The 21,118-nt window shown below is 42.0% G+C and overlaps 1 protein-coding gene and 1 long non-coding RNA gene across 3 annotated transcripts in view; one reads left to right on the plus strand and one right to left on the minus strand.

The window, feature by feature from the left end:
- The window catches only part of SORCS3 (sortilin related VPS10 domain containing receptor 3), a 597,794-nt gene that overhangs the window by 152,859 nt on the left and 423,817 nt on the right, over positions 1 to 21,118 (plus strand). The gene's annotated exons all lie outside the window — the stretch shown is intronic.
- On the minus strand, positions 1,430 to 8,015 carry LOC123380900. The gene is made up of 3 exons (XR_006587281.1): positions 7,927 to 8,015; positions 3,664 to 3,825; positions 1,430 to 2,120 (listed from the first exon to the last, which is right to left on the minus strand). It is a non-coding gene; the product is annotated as an uncharacterized LOC123380900 (long non-coding RNA).

Genomic DNA, 21,118 nt, shown 5'->3' on the forward strand with positions numbered 1-21,118 from the left:
GTAAGCAGTGGAAGGAAGAACCCACCTCTTTATTTTCCCTAGTGCCGTGGCTTGCCCCCACCTCCAACTCCAGGACACCGGCAATGCGACCTTTAGCTCCGAAATTACCCTCAGGATAGTTTTCTTTTTCCATGTCCTACAAGGCCCCTGCGTGCTTCACTCCCTTCCCAGCTTCATCTCCTGCTGATCTGCCACCCTCCAGCCTCTCTGACTTTTTGTTTGTTAAGTGTGCCAAAGTCTTTTCAGCCTGAGGGCCTTCACCACTACTGTTTCTTGTGAGGGCTGTGGCTTCCCTTCTGCTATTCTTTAAGTGGCCAGCTACTTCTCATGATCCATTCACTGTTTAGAAAGGGCATTTCTGATCTCTGGATGTGACAGATAATCCCTTTTGCTATTCGTTAATTCAGAAAATTTCTTTGCAATTTGTAGTTATACATTCATTTCTTTGTCTAGTTTAAAAGTCTCATCTTTACTATAGATTTAATACTTCCTGAGAGCAGGGACAGCTTATTTTATGCACTAATATATATATATGTGTGTGTGTGTGTGCGTGTGTGTGTGTGTGTGTGTGTGTGTGTGTACCTGGCTCAGGAGCTGGAACATAGAAGAGGCTTCATTAATATTTGTCGAATGACTGAACCTGAGACCTTGCATTTCTGTGGCTATATCAGCTCATTTCGAGTGTGACTGGGTGAGAGTATATCACACGTCCTTGGAGCCCGAAGGCTTTCCTTTCTTCAAGGTTGGGCACATTGGGTTGGTCCTTCCTGTACCCCTTGGTCTCTCTTCAGGGGTGGGTGGCAGTGATGGCCCCACATGAGAACATTCCTCTGGGCTGGCAAAAAAATATGTTAAAGGAAAATACTCCATTTCTTCCATGAAACAAAATTTGTAAGCAGGACAACAAAGTTTTCATGGGTTTGTGGAGGAAAAGAGAAAGAGGGTATTTTATCATTGTCCACATTTTGACATTCTAAAACCTGTTTCTTAAAGTAGGAAAAAAATCTTTTATTGATAAAGTATATCTGGGGGAGTCACTTTTTTGGGGGGGTTCTAAGAATAGTTTAGGAAAATGTGTAATTTTTCTCACCCCGTTCCAGAGTAACTTTGCATTTACCAAATAGAAATTGGTATGTGTTCTCTCTTAATCACGTAACGTTCTGCTAGAATATCCCTCGTTTGAATAGCTTCCAAGTTGCTTGTCACTCAGTGCAGCCCGAGAGGTGGTGTTTTGAGGGTCAAGACATGTTGAGGAAGCGAAATCAGCTTTCCTTTTAATGTTGGACACGGTGTTCAGATGCTTTCTGCTGTCTCTCCTGACCTGCAGTGACATGTGACGCTGGCCTTTTGTATATTTCTTCCCTCCCATCTTCCTCCCCTGCTCTTAGTCTAAGGACACACACCACCCAAAATAATGGAGTGAGACCCTTCTCAAAATCCAGGCTTTTATGTTGACCCAGCCTCAGCTGTCCCTAACTCAGATCCTGTGTTTGAGATCTGCTGGCTGTTCCCGCTCATCATACCTCTGCCTTTGTAGGTTTTGTTCCCTTCGCCTGGAATTCTGCCCCCTTCCTAGCCCTTCACCGACTGCAGTCTCCTTATGGCTACACCTTATTCATCCTCTTAGGATTCAGCTCAGCTAGTAATCCTCCTCCTGGAAGCCTGCCGAGACAGCCTTTTCTCCTTACTGACAGCACTTTGCGCTGATGTCCATCAGAGTCGCTCTCTTTATGTTGCTATTGTATGTTCATGTGTCTAACTCACTAAATGTGAAATACTCTGTAGGAAGGGCAGGACCAGGTCTAATTTATCTTTGTATCACTAACACATACTAGATATGGCTTATCAATGAATGAACATGGAGAATATTTTATTTGTTTCAAGACCTTTGCCAAAATAAAACATAGCAAGTTAATTATTTGTACCTAGCTCCGATTTGTAAGTCTTTCAGCATTATTCTATCTTATAAATATAGTTGATAATTATCCTGCCTTTTCTCTTAACCTTCATCATTAAATCCTAATGGAGCCCCAGTCTGTGAATCAGTTCAAAGATGCTCTCTGTGGAGGCACTTGGAAGAAGAGGGAAGACACAATCCCGCTTTTCAAAAAGCTGGCAGTCTAAAAGGAAGAGGCAGGACAGACAAACAGTTTTAACAGAAGAATGTATGTGCATGGCGATCGCTGATACGTCAGCTTAACCTCAGCGGTAAATAACGGCTAACCACCGTAGTGAAGAACAATGTGGAAGTCAGCCACTGGGCATCCTGTAATATAATGTTCTTGGAAACATTTAAATATAAACAAATAAAGATTTGAAGTTGGTATACAATGTAGATTCATCATGATCCCAGATCATTTAAAAATAGTATTCCATCCTGATTGTCATTTATGACCATCTATACAGGGGTGTATATTTGCATTTCCACAATTACATATTAAATAGACACGCATTTTTTAAAGGTAGACTTTAGGCTAAGTCAATACATAAAACAAAAATCGTTTTTCATTATGTATCTAACTTTGTAGAATATAATCTCATTAATACCAAACACAGGGTTATCAAGTGGATATACATATTTATACGTAGCTATAATAAGCACAGCATTCTTTTGCTCTAGTTTGTAACTTAGGTATGTTTCTACATTTTCCCCCTGTATTAATACAGGCATGTAGTTTCAGTTCTCAATTTGTAGTAACAATGTGGAATCCATCATAGAATATGCTATTGATTGCTTGAATATGTCTGTGCTGTGGGGTATTTAGGTTGTTTAATTGTTTTTTTTTCCCCCCTGTGAGGGATGGCAGTGTTATGAACATTTCCATACAAATAGCTTTTTTCTTTTTTACTTTTGAGTGATTTCTTTGGGATATAAAAGTATATTACCGAAAGTGGAATTAGCAGGGTAATGGGCATAAATAGCTTTGTCATTCTGCTAGAATGTTCCCTGGCAGGCCTGGGCCAGCATACAGGATAGAGGATCCTGGTTTCTTTGGGGTATCTGCATACTTCATAACTTTAGAATTAATTTTCACTAATTCAGATGCATTTCAGAAATGAGTTAATTTGCTTTTCTGTTTTCTGTTGAACGTGGGCTGCTAGGCAGGTGTCCTGCTTTGGTTTTCTCTGCATTTCTTTGTGTATGAACTACTGTCTTTTGCTTCCAGATATCCTTGCTCTGGTGCCTTCAAGCACAGCCTTGGGTCTTACACCCAGATGGTTATCCTTTCCAGTATGAGGAAAAACAGAACTGAGCTACATCAGTTTGCTAATTGTTTTTCTTGTATTTATCCTTTCCCTCCCGGCCCATCTCCACACTATACACTAATAATATCCATCCCGGGTCCTCCTGTGTGCAGGCAGTTTGTGAGCTCAGTGCATCCTTAGCTGTGCCCACAGGGCCAGGAAGGGATTGGCTTCTGCTCAGTCACCTTCCAGACCCACCAGAGGCTTTTACACATCAACTTTTGTTAAGGAAAGAGCAAGGCTTTGAGGACCGGCTGGACTTGAATCCCAGCTCTGCACTGTGTGACCTTTGGAGGTTTCTTGGCTCTGTGAGCTTGAGCTTTCACAGTGGGATGCTGGGGAAAACCGAACCCGGTTTGCATCAGATTGGTACTACTTAGAGTGGTCTCTCTCCACTTCCCACCTCCTGCCACTCACCTCTCATCCTTCTCGCCTCTACCTTGTAAGAGAAATGGAACCTTCTGGAGCTCATTCTACATACCAGCTACCATTGCCCAGTTTCTTTCTGTGTGCCAGACACTGAGTTGATTCACGGTTTTCCTCTTTGTTCCTCACCGCAGGCCTATGAGGTCGATGTGCCTGTGTGGAGGGAGACGGGGAGGCTCTGGGGGCCACACAGAAGTGGCGGTGCTGGAATGTGAACCCAGGGCTGTCTGCTTTCAGGATTTGGGCTTTAACTACTATAACACTTAGTCTTTAGGGGATTACTGTATCCACTGGTATATACACCGGGAGCTCAGGGTTGCTTTGCTCTTGCATGCGTCCAGCCAACAGAGGTTTGTTGAGAACCTCCTATGTGCCAGGAGGCCCATTGTCCTCAGCATCCAGTGGGCGCTCTCCTATGCAGGCACTGCTGTCTGGAGGAGATGGGCTCCATGAGGTGGGGCCACCTTGCAGCACAGGCATGTACTACTGGAGGTGGCTTGTAGGCCCCAGTGCCTGCACTGTGCCGTATTGGGTATCTGGCAGGATGTGTCCCACCCTTGGGTGGGGTTTTTTTCATGTCGCACTCATGCTGCTCAGGGCTGGGTTCCGTAGAGGCTACTGGAAGATTTGAGTGATGCTCATAAGTGGAAAAGAAGCTGGGCCCCTGCTGAGCCATAGATCTCAATGCAAAAGGCCCTTAAAGTGGGGGTTCGTTCTTCTTGTGCTGGGGTGGCTGGGAGTCAACACTTGGGAGCCATTAGCAGATGCTATGTGGCTGCCCTTGGCCCTGCTCCTGTGTTTCTTGTGCCCCCCTCCCCCCCCCCCCCGTCACCTTCCCCCAGACAATAACTACTGGAGGGGCTGCTCATGTAGCTCTTGATTATCTTGAGTCACTGGAGGTCTGGAAATAAATCTGGCTTTCCAAGAGGCGTTGTGCCATCTGGCCTCCTCTGGAGGTTCTTGCAGATGACTCAGGTCTGCTTAGGAACAGAGCCCTGAGCAGCCGGTGGCCCCAGTACAGTTATGGAAGGGGTGACACCTCTGGGCACAGATCTCAGTGCATGAGGGGTAGAAAACAGAATCTGCATTTTTTAAAATAAGTTCCTTAAGCGGGTCTGATTCCTCTGGTCCACGACCCACACTGAAAGAGGTTCTCACCTTTTGGACGCGTATGTTGTGTTTATGTGGAAAAACACACATGCTATATATAAACTGTATCTCCATCTCACTTTCTCTCTCTGACTCTCCCCCTCCACTGTAATCTCCCACTCACAGCCTCCCACCCACTAACCTGTCTCAGTAGGTGCCCCGTCTTTCCCTCATGTGCCCACAATACCTGAGAATCCCTTGGCACATTTTAGGTATTGGGCACATGCTGGCTGATTGAATGATCCCTTTCCTGTGATTCTGGGCTTTGAAGTCCCGTACTGTCCACCTAAACCCCTCAGTGTCCTGGATGGTAGGAGACAGGTGTGTGTTCCTTCCCTTTCCCTGGATCACCTGTGACCCAAAACCTGCTCTTTTGAATCAAAGTTCCAAGTTTAGGAGAAAAACTAGAGCCTGCCATCTGAGCACTGTGAGGTAGGTGGCCTGGAAGCAGAAACTGAAGGTGGAGTGTGACCCAAGATGTGGAGGTGGAGCCTGGGGGTCGGGAGAGCAGAGAGGTGGGAGGGAACCATAGAAGTGCCCTGTCCTCAAACTCAAAATGGATAAAGGACCTGAATGTGAGACAGGAAACCATCAAAACCCTAGAGGAGAAAGCAGCAAAAGACCTCTCTGACCTCAGCCATAGCAATCTCTTACTCGACACATCCCCAAAGGCAAGGGAATTAAAAGCAAAAATGAATTACTGGGACCTTATGAAGCTAAAAAGCTTCTGCACAGCAAAGGAAACAACCAACAAAACTAAAAGGTAACCAACGGAATGGGAAAAGATATTTGCAAATGACATATCGGACAAAGGGCTAGTATCCAAAATCTATAAAGAGCTTACCAAACTCCACACCCAAAAAACAAATAACCCAATGAAGAAATGGGCAGAAAACATGAATAGACACTTCTCTAAAGAAGACATCCGGATGGCCAACAGGCACATGAAAAGATGCTCAACGTCGCTCCTCATCTGGGAAATACAAATCAAAACCACACTCAGATATCACCTCACGCCAGTCAAAGTGTCCAAAATGAACAAATCAGGAGACTATAGATGCTGGAGAGGATGTGGAGAAACGAGAACCCTCTTGCACTGTTGGTGGGAATGCAAATTGGTGCAGCCAGTTTGGAGGAAAATTGTGTGGAGGTTCCTCAGAAAATTAAAAATAGACCTACCCTATGGCCCAGCAATAGCACTGGTAGGAATTTACCCAAGGGATACAGGAGTAACTGATGCATAGGGGCACTTGTACCCCAATGTTTATAGCAGCACTCTCAACAATAGCCAAATTATGGAAAGAGTCTAAATGTCCATCAACTGATGAATGGATAAAGAAATTGTGGTTTATATACACAATGGAATACTACGTGGCAATGAGAAAGAATGAAATATGGCCTTTTGTAGCAACGTGGATGGAAATGGAGAGTGTGATGCTAAGTGAAATAAGCCATACAGAGAAAGACAGATACCATATGTTTTCACTCTTATGTGGATCCTGAGAAACTTAACAGAAACCCATGGGGGAGGGGAAGGAAAAAAAAAGAGGTTAGAGTGGGAGAGAGCCAAAGCATAAGAGACTCTTAAAAACTGAGAACAAACTGAGGGTTGATGGGGGGGTGGGAGGGAGGAGAGGGTGGGTGATGGGTATTGAGGAGGGCACCTTTTGGCATGAGCACTGGGTGTTGTATGGAAACCAATTTGACAATAAATTTCATATATTGAAAAAAAAGAAAAAAAAAAAGAAGTGCCCTGTCCTTGCTTCCAGAGAGCTGACGTCGCTCATGCAGCCTTCGTGCCCGACCTGCAGTCCCCCAGGTCTTCTTTAACCTCTGAGCTTAGAGTAAACGGTTGGCTTGAGATTGAGTTTGTGGTTCCATCTTGAAGATTTTGTTTGGTTGATTTTGAACTTAGCCTTGAGAGAGAGGCTTAGCCAGCAGAGGTTCTAGTATACACCAAGCTGGCATGATAATTTCTGTGGTGCCAAAGTTGCTGAGTTCGTTGACCCCCTTAATCAGGAGGGAGGTGGAGGGAGGCCCTGGGCAGCTCAGTTGGTTAAACATCTGACTCTTGATTTTGGCTCAGGTCATGATCTCAGGGTTTCTGATTGAGCCCCATGGCAGGCTCTGTGCTGATAGTGTGGGGCCTGCTTGGCATTCTCTCTGTCTCTCTCTCTCTCTCCCTCTCAATCCCTCTCCCTCTCAATCCCTCTCCCTCTCCCTCTCCCTCTCCCTCTCCCTCTCCCTCTCCCTCTCCCTCTCCCTCTCCGTCTCCGTCTCCGTCTCCGTCTCCGTCTCCGTCTCCGTCTCCGTCTCCCTCTCTCTGCCCCTCCTCGTGCTCTCTCTGTCTCTGTCTCTTCCTCTCTCAAAATGAATAAACATTAATAACAAGGAGGGAGGTAGGATATGAAACCTTGGGAGGGAACAGTCATATTTTTTCGTTAGAATATGTCAAGTGCTGTCATTTATGTGTCATGGGACTTTGTTTAGTTACATAATCTTTTCAAGACTCTGGTTGATCCTGTTTTAAAAAAGTGGGGGAGGGGAATAATGGTGGTCACATTTCATAGGATTGCTGTAAGGGTTAAATGAAGTAGTGGATATAGATGTTGACTTGTAGTCCTACTACCATTACTGTTGTGAACTGAAATTTGTCAGTTGGCTACCATTTATCCTGTAGATATTCACTTATTAACAGATGCTTGGAAGCATCTATTATGGATCAGGTAGGGTTATGTTTGTGTATTTCCTTATTTTTCAGAAAGATCAAGAGGCTCGAAACTCACTCTCAAATATCTCACAGTGTAGTAAGAAGATAAAATGTTAACATCACAATTCAGTAAGAAGTTGTTATAATGCTAGGGTGTAGCAAGGGTCATATAAAAGAAGGAATAATAGTCTGTCTGGAAAAGACAGGGTAGGCCTTGTGGAGGAGGTAACTTTGACCTGAGGCTCAAAGGATGGCTAGAGTATTTCAGGTGTAATTAGAATATGGATGAACTGAGACAAAAAGGATTTATTGGCTGATTTGACATAAAATACTAGAGGTTAACAGCTTCAGGTCAGGTTTGATACAGCAGCTCAAATGATAACATCAGTACTTACATTCCTGTAGTATTTCTACTCTGGCTTATGCAGTGTTGGCCACATCCTCAGGTTTCACTTTCTTTTCCCCCAGCAATGTCAGGCTTTCCTTGCAAGACAGCAAAATGGTCATAGTATTCTAGAACTCATACCTTCATTCCATATTATTTAGAAGACAAAAGTCTCTTCTGATGTTTCTTGAGGAAGGAAGGGGATGCTTCTATTTCGCAAAAGTCCCAGCAAGACTCGTCTTGGATATTATTGGCTCCAGTTTGGTAACATGTTTTTCTTGGAATCAATCACTATACCATAGGGCTGGGGTGGAAGACTGACTTGGGATAAATAGAGCCAGCTCTTCAAGCTGAGGATACACTCAGTACCATGGCCCATGCCACCTGAACCATATGACTCATCATGGGGAGAAACTGGTTCCCCAAAGGGATATTGTTCCCAGAAGGAGAGGGCATGGAGAGACATGGCGAAGCTAGCTCTCCACTACACAATAATGGGTATTTAAAGTCTGCATTTTAGGGATGCCTGGGTGGCTTGGTTAAACATCAAACTCTTGATTTTGGCTCAGGCCATGATCTCATGGTTGGTGGGTTCAAGCTCCACATCAGGCTCTGCACTGGCAATGTGGAACCTGCTTGAGTTCCACGCCCCCACCAATCCCTCCCTTGCTCTCTCTCTTTCAAAATAAATAAATCATAAAATTTTTTTTAAGTCTGCATTTTAGGTGAGAAAATAGGGAACTGTATTTCTAGGACAACACTTAGTTGAGAATATCTAGATCATCACTATTCGACAGAACTTTGTGCAGTGATGGGAGTGTTCTATGATCTTCTGTGTCCCGTTTATTAGCCACTAGCCACATGTGACTGCTGAGTGCTTGAATGTGACTCGTGTGACTGAGGAACTGAATTATTAATTTTTATTTACTTAATTTTATTTATTTACTTAATTTTCATTATTTAAATTTAAATAGGCATGTGTAGCTAATGGATATGGTATTGGAAAGCACAGTTCTAGACTCTAGAGAGGGTTCTGCAATATAATTAAGCCAAGAGACAGGACAGAAACAGAGAATATGAGAATGAATAAATTAATCCTGAATGCTTTGGTTATGTACTGTTGTGAGGAGAATCGAAAAAAGTCACTCAAATCATCTTCTCCATTCTTTGGTTCAGATGAGTGACCCAGAAAATAGAACCCAAGGTGGCAGGAAATATGGATAGAGACATAGAGACCTAGGCCAGGACCAGGTTGACAAAGCCCTTGTGCCTTGTCAGTTACTTTAGGTTGTCCCCTGTAGGCAGTAGGGAGTCAGGGAGGATTTTGAGAATGACCTGATCATATTTGGGTGTTGGGAAGGTAGCATGGCACTTTGCAGAACCAGAGGCTTGTGCAACTAGAGGTGGGGATACCAGAAGGAGGCAGTCGCAGAAGTGCTCATGAGAGAGGATGACAGTTTGAACTTGGGGAGGAGGGGTGGGGCTACATAGAAGGGTGAGATGTGAACATCAGAGACAGAAGAGTAGGGTGGGGTTGCATGTGCTGCATATAGGAGGATTCCTGGATGTTTGACCTGGACAACTAAGGGGATGATTGTGCTCTCTTTGAGATGTTGCATTCCTCAAGGAAGGGATAGGTCTGAGGGGTTCCTTGATGAATACTCTTCAGGGCATGTGGTATATAGTATACCTGTAGGAATACGCCTGCTAGGTTCTAATGTGTTCTCTCAAGGGGTATACATTCTAGGTATGGAGATTAGGTCTTTATGAATCAAATCATTAAAAATTATTCCATGTGCCTAATGCTGTCTGCCTTAAATGCTGCATGTGTTTTTTGAATGGTGTTCTAGGTACCTTTTCAATGTAACGAACCACCCTGAAACTTAGTGATGCAAAAGAACAACATTTTATTATGTACATACATTTTGTGGGTCAAGGATTTTGATAGGGCATGAGGTATGCCATGTCTGGTGCCTCAGCTGAATGAATCAAAGCTGAGACTGACTCAGTGGCCTTATTGGAGGGTATGTATTCCCTCATGTCTGGTGACTGACTGTCATTCTCAGCTGGCTCCTCAACTGGGCAATGGGCTGAAACTCTGTGGCCCCTGTCTGTGGTCTATCCTGTTGTGGGCTGGTTTTTTACTTCCTCACACATGGCATTTGGACCCTGAGAGTGGCCATTCTAAGGGCACACAGTGTCGCCTTTGAAGTCACTTAATACCATTTCCCCTCTGTGCCATTGGTCTGGGCCATAACAAAGATCTGTCCACTTTCAAAAGGAGGGATGTGAACTCCACCACTCAATGGAAGGAGTATCATGGTCCAATTTGTAAGATGATAAGCATGTGACATGGGAGACAGTGAGAAATAAGTTGGCCACAGATGGAGAGATGTATGTGGATGAGGGTAATGGATGATCTTGCTGGGGGTGGCGGGCTTGAGTTGATACTTGAAGAGTGGGTGGGAAGATTCTGGCAGGCAGAGAGAAACAGGGAGAGGAGAACATGTGACAGAGGGGAGGGTTTATGTTCCTTTTGAGGTCTTCTAGACCAATCTTCTTAGTGCCAAGGGCAACTAATGGTGGGGCCCCGTTACTGCCACATCTCTGTGGGACACCAAGGAATACAGCGGGTTCAAAACAAATGGCTCCTTTCTACGTGATCAAATTCAACATCAGGTCTAAAGTTCCCTGTGCTGACCAAAGTTGATCAGGCTTGTCAAAATGCAAAGCCGTTTCTTTTGATTTTCCCTACTGTTTTGTGTTCTGATTTGGAGTGGGGGGAGCCTCTACACCATGGAATTATAAGCATCACCAGAGTCCTTGAGTTAGTGCAGTTCAGTACCCTTGTTAGTGCAGGAATCACATTATGTATTTGTTTACTTATCTATTTCCCCTCCCCTCATTAGATTGAGAATTTCTGGAGAGAAGAAACTATGTCTAACCTACTCTGGCTTCTGGAGCAGAGCCAAATGCACAGTAGATGCTCAGTACAAGCAAGTCAGTCATTCAAGGTTAAACGGAAACAGCTGAACACCTGGGCATTTTTATGCCAACTCAATCTATCGTGAGGTCCAAACTTGTTTCTGTTCCTCACTTTTATTCCTTCTCTTTGACTCAGACTCCGACCAGCTCTTCTGTGCTCCTTGTTTCTCTAGAGCAGGAATCTGATCTGTCTCCACTTTCTGTTTTTGTATCTGACAGTCCCTGCCCCAAACCTGATTCCCATGCACACTTTTCTGCTTCATATCATGGAGGGAGATTGTTTAGATGAGAGTCAGTATACAAGAAGGGCTGCCGACCCCCTTTCCCCTTTTCCTTGGCAAGTCTCCTTGGCTGTACTCTTTGTCTGTACCTAAGATATGTGAGGAACTTATTTTTTACAGAGATATTCTGCAAAAGATAAATTTCTCAGGACTGTGGCCATGGATTCTTAGCAAAAGAAAGGACAAGGAGATATGATCAAATGTGTGCTGGTGAATCAATACAAATAAATTATGTGTTCTTTGTTATTATGTCCTAGGCTACATGAGAGAGGGTTCTTAAATCATCCACCATCAGCCGCTGGAGGTTCTGCTCCTTTCCGAGGAGTCATATGGAGACAAAGTCTAGGCTTGTGTTATTTTAGGCAATCTAGGTAACTTTCTAGTGTGGACACTGATTTGGTTGCTAGGGGAATGCTGGCCACTGCAGAAGACCAGAGGGGAGCAATTCTTCTCTAGGTATGGCATGGCCCTGATTACACACTAAATATTTGTACCTCTAATGTCTGGGATTTATGAGCACTGGCTTGCTTGAAAGGATGGTCCTTTTGCTAGAATATATGGGACAGACCTCTGGGGTTTTGACTAAGTGCTTGTCCAAGAGTTTGAACAGATTAAAATCTACATCCCCTCCCCACCTCCTACCACATGAATAGGACAGCCCTTCATCTGTTATGTCCTGAGATATGGCTTCTATGGCCCAATTCTCAGTTATTCTGGATCAAGATCTAGAACAAGGCCAACTCAGAAAGAACATGGAAATCTGGGCAATCTGCAAGTGAGATCCAGGCAAGTGGTTTGTGAATGTGCTCAAGAGGTGACCAGATATGTGGGTGAGGCTAAGCATATTAACCTAGGGAGGGAAATCCTTAGAAGTTCAGGCAGTTGGGCAGGTAATAACAAATATGCCCATCCATCTCTTAGGTATATGAACAAGAGCAAGAGGGGAAAGAGGGAGAGCTTTAGCCATGAACATGTTTCCAAAGAAAGGGAGAATGCATAGATTCAGGGAGTTAGGCTGGAATCCCATCTAACCAAGCTGGGGCATGAAATGAGTGTTAGATTATGCAAACATACAAGATGCTCCTCCTGTAAGTGTTGGAGCTGGATTCAAGTGCAGGCCTTCGAATTATAATGAAACCCACTAACTTCCTAGAAATCTCTGAGGCATCTTTGACTCCTTTCTTTTCTATTATGCATCATTTGCAATTTTTAGCAACAATTTTCATAGATTTTTTTCTCCTTTTCTTTCCAATTATCATTATCTCAGTTTAGATCTTTAGTCTCTTAAATTTGGATTATTGCAATATCCTCACTAGCCTCCTTGTTTTTCATCTTCACTGATTTATCCTTCATACTCTGGACAGTTTTGTTTCCAAAACATAAGTGCGAACAAATCATTCACCTCAAGCACTTAGACATCTCTGTGCTATTTACTGAGTAGAGTAGAATCTCCTTAACCTGACATGGTAGGCATAATAGTGGCCTCCCAAAGATGTCCACAATTAATGCCTGCAACCTTTGAATATGTTAGGTTATAAGATGCAGGGGAATTAAGATAGTAAATGGAAATAAGGTTGTAATCATTTGAGCTGAAGATGAAGAGATTATCTTGGGTTATCTGGCTGGACCCGGTGTAATCAGAGGATCCTTAAATGGGGAAGAGGAAGGCAGAAGAGTAGGAGACTGATACAGTGTGAGAAAGAGTGTTGATTAGCCATTTGTGGCTTTGAGTGTGGAATGGAACCACAAGAAAGGAATGGGTGCAGCATCTAGAAGTTGGGAAAGGCAAGAAAATGGTTTCTCCCCTGGAGCCCAAGAAAGGATGTAGAAACACAGCCTACTGGCAGCTTGATTTTAGCTACTGAAACCTATTTTGGACTTCTGTTTTCCAAAATTGTAAGATAATATAGTTGTATTGCTTTAAGCCACTCCATTTGTGGTGATCTTTCCCTACTGAAACAATAGGAAATTTACATACATGGTGTTTTTTTAGCTCTACATTTTTATTTTATTTTTTAATATAATTTATTGTCAAATTGGCTTACATGCAACACCCAGTGCTCATCCCAACCAGTGCCCTCCTCAGTGCCCATCACCCACTTTCCCCTCTCCCCCACCCCCATCAATCCTCAGTTTGTTCTCTGTATTTAAGAGACTCTTATGGTTTGCCTCCCACCCTCTCTGTTTGTAACTGCTTTTTTTCCCCCTTCCCTTCCCCCATGGTCTTCTGTTAAGTTTCTCAGGATCCACATAAGAGTGAAAACATATGGCACCTTTCTTTCTCTGACTGACTTATTTCACTTAGCATAATACCTTCCAGTTCCATCCAAATTGCTGCAAATGGCAGGATTTTATTCTTTCTCTTTGCCAAGTAGTATTCCATTATATATATAAACCACATCTTCTTTATCCATTCATCATTTGATGGACATTTAGGTTCTTTCCATAATTTGGCTATTGTTGAAAGCACCTCTATAAACATTGGGGTACCTGTGCCCCTATGCATAAGCACTCCTGTATCCCTTGGATTAATTCCTAGCAGTGCTATTGCTGGGTCATAGGGTAGTTCTTTTTTATTTTTTTGAGGAACCTCCACACTGTTTTTCAGAGCAGCTGTACCAGTTTGCATTCCCACCAATAGTGCAAGAAGGTTCCTATTTCTCCACATCCTTGCCAGCATCTATAGTTTCCTGATTTGTTCATTTTAGCCACTCTGACCAGTGTGAGGTGGTATCTCAGTGTGGCTTTGATTTGTATTTCCCTGATGATAAGTGATGCTGAGCATCGTTTCGTGTGTCTGTTGGCCATCTGGATGTCTTCTTTGGAAAAGTGTCTATTCATGTCTTCTGCCCATTTCTTCACTGGATTATTTGTTTTTTGGGTGCGGAGTTTGGTGAGTTCTTTATAGATTTTAGATACTAACCCTTTATCTGATATGTCATTTGCAAATATCTTTTCCCATTCTGTCAGTTGCCTTTTAGTTTTGTTGATTGTTTCCTTTGCTGTGCAGAAGATTTTTATCTTGATGAGGTCCCAATAGTTCATTTTTGCTTTTAATTCCCTTGCCTTTGGAGATGTGTCGAGTAAGAAATTGCTGCAGCTGAGGTCAAAGAGGTTGTTGCCTGCTTTCTCCTCTAGGGTTTTGATGGTTTCCTGTCTCACATTTAGGTCTTTTGTCCATTTTGAGTTTATTTTTGTGTATGGTGTAAGAATGTGGTCCAGTTTCATTCTTCTGCGTGTTGCTGTCCAGTTCTCCCAGCACCCATTTGCTAAAGAGACTGTCTTTTTCCCATTGGATACTCTTTCCTGCTTTGTGAAAGATTAGTTGGCCATACATTTGTGGGTCCAATTCTGGGTTTTGTATTCTATTCCATTGGTGTATGTGTCTGTTTTTGTGCCAATACCATACTGTCTTGATGATTATAGCTTTGTAGTAGAGGCTAAAGTCTGTGATTGTGATGAGTCCTGCCTTGTTTTTCTTCTTCAATATTACTTTGGCTATTCAGGGTCTTTTGAGGTTCCATAAAAATTTTAGGATTGTTTGTCTAGCTTTGAGAACAATGCTGGTGCAATTTTGATTAGGATTGCATTGAATGTGTAGATTGCTTTGGGTAGTATTGACATTTTAACAATATTTATTCTTCCAATCCTTGAGAATGGGATGTTTTTCCATTTCTTTGTGTCTTCTTCAATTTCCTTCATAAGTTTTCTATAGTTTTCAGCATACAGATCTTTTACATCTTTGGTTAGGTTTATTCCTAGGTATTTTATGGTTCTTGGTGCAATTGTAAATGGGATCAGTTTCCTTATTTCTCTTTCTGTTGCTTCATTATTGGTATATAAAAATAAAACCAATTTCCGTACATAGATTTTGTATCCTGCAACTTTGCTGAATTCATGTATCAGTTCTAGCAGTCTTTTGGGGGAGTCTTTTGGGTTTTCCATGTGGAGTGTCATGTTGTCTGTGAAAAGTGAAAGTTTGACTTCTTTGCAAATTTGGATGCCTTTTATTTCATTTTGTTTTCTGATTGCTGATGCTAGGACTTCCAACACTATGATAAACAACAGTGGTGAGAGTGGACATCCCTGTCGTGTTCCTGATCTCAGGGGGAGAGCTCTCAGTTTTTCCCCATTGAGGATTATATTAGCTGTGGGCTTTTAATATATGGCTCTTATGATAGTAAGGTATGTTCCTTCTATCCCAACTCTCTCGAGGGTTTTTATTAAGAAAGGTTGCTGAATTTTGTCAAATGCCTTTTCTGCATCAATCGACAGGATCATATGGTTCTTATCCTTTCTTTTATTAATGTGATGTATCACATTGATTGATTTGTGAATATTGAACCAGCCCTGCAGCCCAGGGATGAATCCCACTTGATCATGGTGAATAATTCTTTTTATATGTTATTGAATTCAATATGCTAGTATCTTGTTGAGAATTTTTGCATCCATGTTCGTCAGGGATATTGGCCTGTAGTTCTCCTTTTTTTTGTGGAGTCTCTGACTGGTTTGGGAATCAAAGTAATGCTGGCTTCATAGAATGAGTCTGGAAGTTTTCCTTCCATTTCTATTTTTTGGAACAGCTTGAGAAGGATAGGTATTAACTCTACTTTAAATGTCTGGTAGAATTCCCCAGGGAAGCCATATGGCCCAGGACTCCTATTTGTTGGACGATTTTTGATAACTGATTCATTTTTTTTACTATTTATGGGTCTGTTCAAGTTTTCTATTTCTTTTCATTTGAATTTTGGTTAGTATGTGGGTGTTTAGAAATTTGTCCATTTCTTCCAGGTTGTCCAGTTTGTTGGCATATAGTTTTGCATTGTATTTTCTGATAATTGCTTGTATTTCTGAGGGATTGGTTGTAATAAATCCATTTTCATTTGTGATTTTATCAATTTGGGTCCTCTCTCTTTTCTTTTTGAGAAGCCTGGCTAGAGCTTTATCGATTTTGTTTATTTTTTCAAAAAACCAACTCTTAATTTCATTGATCTGTTCTTCTGGTTTTTTTTTAGATTCTATATTGTTTATTTCTGCTCTGATCTTTATTATTTCTCTTCTTATGCTGTGTTTGGGGTTTCTTTGCTGTTCTACTTCTGTTTCCTTTAGGTGTGCCGTTAGATTTTGTATTTGGGATTTTTCTCGTTTCTTTTTTTTTTTTTTTTTTTTTTAAAGAAGGGGGAAAACAGGGCAGTCTATCAGGGGACAGATTCTTTTTTTTGTTGTTGTTGTTTTTTTTTTTTTTCAACGTTTATTTATTTTTGGGACAGAGAGAGACAGAGCATGAACGGGGGAGGGGCAGAGAGAGAGGGAGACACAGAATCCGAAACAGGCTCCAGGCTCCGAGCCATCAGCCCAGAGCCTGACGCGGGGCTCGAACTCACGGACCGCGAGATCGTGACCTGGCTGAAGTCGGACGCTTAACCGACTGCGCCACCCAGGCGCCCCTCGTTTCTTGAGATAGGCCTGGATTGCAATGTGTTTTCCCCTTAGGACTGCCTTTGCTGCATCCCAAAGGGTTTGGATTGTTGTGTTTTCATTTTCATTTGTTTCCACATATTTTTAAATTTCTTCTTTAATTGCCTGGCTGACCCATTCATTCTTTAGTAGGATGTTCTTTAACCTCCATGCTTTTGGAGGTTTTCCAGACTTTTTCCTTTGGTTGATTTCAAGTTTCATAGCATTGTGGTCTCAAAGCGTGCATGGTATGATCTCAGTTCTTTTATACTTATGAAGGGCTGTGTTGTGACCCAGTATATGATCTGTCTTGGAGAATGTTCCATGTACACTTGAAAAGAATGTATATTCTGCTGCTTTAGGATGAAAAGATCTAACTATATCTGTCAACTCCATCTAGTCCAGTGTATCATTCAGGGCCATTGTTTATGTATTGATTTTCTTTCTGGATGATATGTTCATTGTTGTAAGTGGAGTATTAAAGTCCTCTGTAATTACCACATTCTTACCAATAAGATTGCTTATGATTGTGATTGTTTTATATATTTGGGTGCTTCTGAATTTGGTGCATAGACATTTATAATTGTTAGCTCTTCTTGATGGATAGATGCTGTAATTATTATATAATGCCCTTATTCATCTCTTGTTACCAGCCTTTAGTTTAAAATCTAGTCTTTCTGATATAAGTATGGTTACTCCAGCTTTCTTTTGACTTCCAGTAGCATGATAGATCATTTTCCATCCCCTCACTTTCAATCTGAAGGTGTCCTCAGGTCTAAATGGGTCTCATAGATAGCAGATAGATGGGTCTTTTTTTTTTTTTTTTATCCATTCTGATACCCTGTGTATTTTGATTGGAGCATTTAGTCCATTTACATTCAGTGTTATTATTGAAAGATATGGGTTTAGAGTCATTGTGTTATGTGTAGGTTTCATGCTTGTAGTGATGTCTCTGGTCCTTTGTGGTCGTTGCAACATTTCACTCACAGAATACCCCTAGGATCTCTTGTAGGGCTGGTTTATTGGTGATGAATTCCTTCAGTTTTTGTTTGTTTGGGAAAGCCTTTATCTCTCCTTCTATTCTGAATGACAGGCTTGCTGGATAAAGGATTATTGGCCACATATTTTTCCTGTTCATCACATTGAAAATTTCCTGCCACTCCTCTGGCCTGCCAAGTTTTAGTAGATAGGTCTGATACTACCCTTATGTGTCTACCTTTGTATGTTAAGGCCCATTTATCCCTAGGGGCTTTCAGAATTCTTTCTTTATCTTTGTATTTTGCCAGTTTCACTATGATAAGTCATGCAGAAGATTGATTCAAGTTATGTCTGAAGGGAGTTCTCTGTGCCTCCTGGATTTCAGTGTTTGTTTCCTTCCCCAGCTTGGGGAAGTTCTCAGCTGTGTGACTTGTTCAAGTACACCTTTGGTCTTTTTCTATCTCTTCTTCTTCTTCTGGAACTCCTATCATATGGATATTGTTCCATTTCATTGAATCATTTAGTTCTTTAATTATCCCCTCATGATCCAGAATTTTTTAAAATCTTTTTCTCAGCTTACTATTTTTCCATAATTTTATCTTCTATTTCTGCCTCTCCCTTCTGCCTCTTCAGTCTTCTCTGTGACCGCCTCTGTTTTATTTTGCACCTCATTGATAGCATTTTTTCAAATTTATCATTACTATTTTTTAGTTCCTTGATCTCTACAGCAATAGATTCTCTGCAGTCTTCTATGCTTTTTTCAAGCCCAGCGATTAATCTTATGACTATTATTCTAAATTCTTGTTCAGTTATATTGTTTATATTTGTTTTGATAAATTCTTTAGCTGCCATTTCTTCCTCGAATTTCTTTTGAGAATTCTGTTTTGTCATTTTGGCTAGTTTTCTGCCCCTTGTGTATTTTAAAAGCTTGTTATGAGCCCTGCACCTATGAGCACTACTGTATTAAAGAGGAGTCATACACTGTCCAGGGCCTGGCCCGTCAGGAGGTGTTTTTTTGGAGGGTGTTACTTGCTCTCTGTTGTTGTGACTTTGGTTACTTTATCTCCCTACTTGTAGTGATGTTTTGAACCTTCCACAAACATACCTGATGTTTAAAACCATCGTTATCAAACTCCAGTCTGGGACTTCATCTCTTTCTCCATGCACCTGACTCTAGCGTAATCAGACCACCTCTGGTCCTGAAACATGACTGATGAGTCTAGCCTCCTTGTGTTTTCTTGTAATGCCTCCATAGCCAAAAAAGTCATTTGCTTTCTTCACCTGGTAAAATAAGCCAGCTCAAATTTTCACAAAGGTAATTCTCTACTTCATCCCAGTTTGGGAATCACTGATTACTGTTATATGTCTATCTTTCATAGTTACTGCAAGACTCACGTGAAACATTAGGTATAATATGAGCAGCCTCGTGTCAGACCAATTTCAATTTTCACCAAAGGTAGTTGTATAGATATTTACCTCTCTTCTCACACTGAAAGTGCCTTAGGTCAGATACTTTGTGTCTCATGTTTCTCCTTTTTTAAATGATATTTAGCACAGTGCAGAGCCCAATTTGTAGGGTTGGATAGGAGACAAGTTGTGATAAATGACAGATCATGGATTGGGTGATAGATCATTTTTCTCCTCCTTTGTGTATGTGAGATCTTGGGGTGGGGGTGTCTGGGTACTGTCCCAGGTGCTGAAGATACAGTAACAAATAAGACAGCTCTTGGATTTGCCATGAGGTCATCTTACAATCTAGTCAAGTCTCTGCTCTTGGTCTCATTGGAAGCACCTTGGGCTGGTAGCTACTTCCAATCTGGGGAATTGCTGATCCCCAGAAAATCCACTGGGGTCAGCAGCTAAAATTGTTTGGCTGCCAGCTCTTTCAGCTCCTGAGACCCAAGAGGGAATGATGCCCCTGACAGGAGTGGTAGAAGGAAGGGGAATGTGTGTGCCTGCAGGTGAAATGAAAGAGACAAGTGGATAGGATCACACACCAGGCAAAATGGACTTGATGGACCTGTGATCTTTCCATTGCTGAGGCTGTCAATGCATGTCCACATAAAGTGAGCACCAGCACTCAGGGAATCTCTGAGCTTTCATCTCTACATAAGTGAGAGGCCTGGCGAGGTTGCTCTTTATTTTGTTAGCTTCAAGTTGTCATCACTAAAGAAGTGACATGCTCCCTCTTGGGACATGGCATTTTTCTACTCTGGTGGCAAATGACCTGGTTTGCTCAGAGACAAACCAGGGTGGAAGGGACCTGATATATGCTGAGGGCTTCCTGTGCACCTGACAGAAGACAACTTTCATCTAATCCTCACAACAATCCAATGAAAGAAATGAAATTGGTTTAGTTTTCCAGATGAGGAAACTTAGGCTTCATAGGATCAGCTTCTTGTCTAAGGTCACACAGAGAGTAAGTGGCAGAGCATAGATTCCACACTAAGACTATCTGGTTTAGAGCTTTTTTTCCTTTCCCAAGGAAATAGATTGCTTATATTTTCCTTAACGTTGGTGATTATCTCTGAAAGCTTCACTCCAGTGGCTTTGGAGCCAGCTTTTCATCTTTCGTCTGCTCACGTCTGTTCCTGCCCTCAGCCTCCTCCTCAGGGGGTGCTGGTGGTGGTTGGATGGAACGTGTTATGGGCACATAGGAAGATATGAACTCAGACTCCTAGTTACTGGTATACCTTGAGCTAATTAACTCTAGTTCTGGTGAGCTATCATCATGGGATATAGACACTGGCAGGGAATTCTGGGGTCATTTGGCCCCACCCCTGTTAGGGGGCTGCAAGCTACCTAAATCATTTCCAAGAGATGACTCTCTCTCATTTTCAAAGTCCCTTAGGGAATGAGAGTGAATGGATTTTTAATTAATTTTTAATGGCTCGTTATACAAAGCCAGAACAACCCCCTACTATTCAAGAGCCATTTTTCATAAGCTCCTTGTTTCAACAATACTGTATTTCCATTTCCTACATCTGTCTCTTACCTTATTCAGCAACCAAATTCTGCACAGTACTTTCTTAACAATAGCTCTGCTTTAAATAGGGATGACTAATGCTTATTAATTTTTGTATCTCATATCCCTTGCTTGGATCAAGAAGGAATAGATAAACCTGTGTTGGGCCCTGACTGGACAGTTTCCTCATTTGGACAGTGGGGATAATGATATCTGCTTTTCACTGTGGTTATTTCCATTATATGTGTAATGCACATAAAGCACCAAACATGGTGCTAGACACTTAGTAGGTGCTCAGTATATATTAGTGTCCCACCTCTGCTTTTTCTGTATTTGTTCAGTTCTGGTCTAAGCTACTCTACTTGATCAGGTCATGCTTTTGTCTATAGATCTAGTGTTTTCATTAACCTACATCCCATCAGATATAGGGATATACCTTTGTCTTTTCTAGAAGTATCTAGAGAATAACAACCCTCTAATACTTAATATGGTCATATTTAGAAGATTGTTTTCACTGTCTTCCCTTCTTGCCCTTG

The sequence above is a fragment of the Felis catus genome, chromosome D2 (genome assembly GCF_018350175.1).
Source record: "Felis catus isolate Fca126 chromosome D2, F.catus_Fca126_mat1.0, whole genome shotgun sequence".
NCBI classification, from domain to species: Eukaryota; Metazoa; Chordata; class Mammalia; order Carnivora; family Felidae; genus Felis; species Felis catus.